A 3,333-nucleotide genomic window follows, 5' to 3' on the forward strand; every position below is an offset into this window, starting at 1 on the left:
GCACAAGGCCCCGCCTCCTGCTCGCGCATGCGCGCCCGCGGCAGCCTCCCCATTAGTGCGCCACCCTACAGGCTTTGGCGCTAGGAATTTACCAGAAAGGTTTTTGTTGTCGTTTCCTGCTTAGTGGTCCACATGGAACTGTATCATAATTTATTGAACATTTCCCTGCTGCCGAGTGGGATTCTTCAAAGAAGAGGCATGGTTTGTACTCTCAGTGATATGTGAAGTGGTGCCTATCTCTCCACATTCATGTCAGACTCGAATGTTATCTTTTTATATATGATTGTTTGATATGGGCAAAGCCATATTAAGGAGCCCAGTGCTTTAGAGCCATGGGAGCTGGAAAGTCCTTCCTCCTGTCTCAAGTTCTAATGTTGATAGTGTGTGCAGAAAGTGTCTACCTTAGCTTTGTACTCCTGAATATTTACGGCCTGAAGACTGCTCCCCTATAGAGACTGCTCCTACTGTTGAGCTAAGCCTGTCTCCCGTTCAGGGGTATACTGTAAACCCTGCCACTTAATTCAATTGTATATAATAACCCCAACTCTCTGTTCAACTGTATGGGATTTATTTTGGTTGGTTTTGGTTTTAGTTTTGGTTTTTTTCAAGACAGGGTTTCTCTGTGTAAGAGAGCTCTGCCTGTCCTGGACTCACTTTGTAGACCAGGCTGGCCTCGAACTCACATAGATCCGCCTGCCTCTGCCTCCCAGGTGCTGGGATTAAACGCGTGCACCACCACGCCAGGCTGTTCAACTGTATGTAATAAACATGCTGAGCGGACGGTCCTGCTTCGAGGGTTCTGCAGTCTCTTCCATGGGAGAGCTGACAAGAGATCCCGCTTCTGTGAATGTGTATCTGTCATTTCTTCATTCCTTTGAGGCCGTGCGCAAAGATGCAGCAGATCTCCATTAATTTGATTCGTTGTAATCATCTTGCGTGAAATCTATAAAAGAAACCTATGTGACAGTTAATCTTGTCAACGCGTCTAGATCTAGAGTCACCATGGAAACGAACCTCTGGACATAGGTGTGAGAAATTTTCTAGATTAGGGTAAGAGAGGTGGAACCTGTGGGTGGCACCACCCCATGGGATATCTTGGGCATTGAGCAGCAGTGTGCACCCCTGTTTAATTACTTGCGTGCAATATGATCAGTCACCCCAAGCCATGCTGCTGAGTCCAAATGCAATTGCAAGGAAGTCTTTAATGCAGGTTCGAACCTGGGCCACCTCTCCCATGCACTGACACAGCAGATGCAGGGAGGCAACCTCAAATCTCAAGTGAGGGTTTTTTTTAATAGGTTTTAGACAAAGAAATGGGTTTTATAATATATGATTGGATGGCATTTGGGCAGAAAAGCTGCAAGCAGGGAGTTACAAGCCTTGGCTTTTTGTGGTTGGGTAATAGGTGTAGGGACAAGTTGGCCTAAAGAAAAGATTGGTTGAAGCAGTCATGGGGGCGTTAGGAACTTTGGCCTGGCTTCTCCTAATTGGTCGTTGCTATGTGCCAGACCACCTGCTGGTCACCTTGACCAGCCAAGAGTATATTTTGACTTTCCCAAGTGAGCTGATTGTGTTGCTAGGGAATATTTTTCTGTTTAGATTAGTTTGTGGTTTTTCTGGAGTCTGGGTTCAGCCCTTGGCTAGGTTTACCACAGAATGGAGTTTCTTTTTTTTTTTTTTTAATGGAGTTTATCTGGTCCTTTCACCCTGTCACAATGGTCTTTATCTCCTAGAACTGTGAGCCAAAAATGGTAAAAGTCAGGGGTTGGGGAAAGTTAGTGTATCAGCTCCTGGTGTCCTCTACTCTATGCAAGCGGATACTGCCACCACCAAGGACCCCTTCTTTGACTTCAACTACATGATCTTCATGTTCTACTAAGGCCCCACCTCCAGAAAGTGCCACAGTTCAGGTGGCAGTGGGGGACAGACCGAAATCCCAGCTTCGTGGACAGGAAGTGAAAAAGAAGTCAAAAAAAGGGCTGCATCCTACCACCTGCTCCACGGGTATGCACTCTATGATGTGCAGATCTCCCACTGCCACTTAGGGGCTTCGCCACCTCCCAAAAGCACCAGGGGCTGGAGACCAAGCCTTTAACATATGGACTTTGGGGTACATTCCAGATCCAAACCACAGCAAGTCCTTCTCCTTGACCTGAGTGGGGTGCCATGACTCCCTCATGTCATGGGCCTGTATAATTTCCACTGGTAGGCTGTGAAAGGCAGGATAGTTCTGGGGTTACTCATCCAGCTCTGGGGAAGTCCACAGCACATGGAGAGGAATGAAGGCCCCATCTGTCCATCCAGGCTGAGTGCCAGTGGAGTCAGGACCCAGGAGAAGATCAGCGACTTCTCAGTAACATCCTCATGGCACCAGCCACGTGGGGCTCTGTCCTCGGGGCAGATTATCCTGGAGTGCTTGCTCACACCACTTTAAGTGCAACAGCCAAAGCCTAACTTTCCATTGGTCTTCACTCTTATAAATTACTTAGAGAAATATGCTGCCTTAGTTACTTTTTTTTTTTTTTTTTTTTTTTTTTTTGGTTTTTCAAGACAGGGTTTCTCTGTGTAGCCTTGGCTGGCCTGGACTCACTTTGTAGACCAGGCTGGCCTCGAACTCACAGCGATCCGCCTGCCTCTGCCTCCCGAGTGCTGGGATTAAAGGCGTGCGCCACCACGCCCGGCTCTTAGTTACTTTTTTACTGCTGTGACAAAACACCATGACCGATGCAACTTATAAATGAAGTGTCTAATTGGGTTTACATGTTGTTCTAAATTATCAATAGAGCCGAATAATGTTTATTATCAGGCCTATAATTATTATTTTCTGTAAAACCTGCTAGCAATCAAGCAAGACACAGACACCTGTTATATTTTAAAATAGTCTTAGTTAACCTGGGGCTGGGCAGATATCAATCCTGTAAACTCCTTCCTGTAGAGGGGTAGGTATGGGATATCTGCCCCAATCCCATGCCATCTGCTTCTACTAATTTCTATCACGCTACCTCCCATGCATAATCCCAAATACTTGCTAATGTTCTTCAACTGGGCCAAATCCTCCATCCACCAGCCATGTGCTTCTCTTCCTTTTAACCCATGATGGCCTCTTCTCTCTCTCTCTCTCCCTCCTCCGGTCTTCTTTTCCCCCCAAGATTCTCTCCGTCTCAAGCCACTTTAGCCACACCTATCTCATTTACCCTGCCCAGGTGATTGGCCTTTATTGGTCAAAAAGTGGGTCCCAGAGACAGAAAGCAGTAATTAGCATCAAAGTACATCAGACCCTTCCCCCAACATTTATGGCTTCAGGTGGTTAGCACTCATGATGGTGGAGAAAGA

This window comes from Acomys minous (assembly GCF_964271855.1).
Source record: "Acomys minous genome assembly, chromosome: 10".
Classification (NCBI taxonomy): Eukaryota; Metazoa; Chordata; class Mammalia; order Rodentia; family Muridae; genus Acomys; species Acomys minous.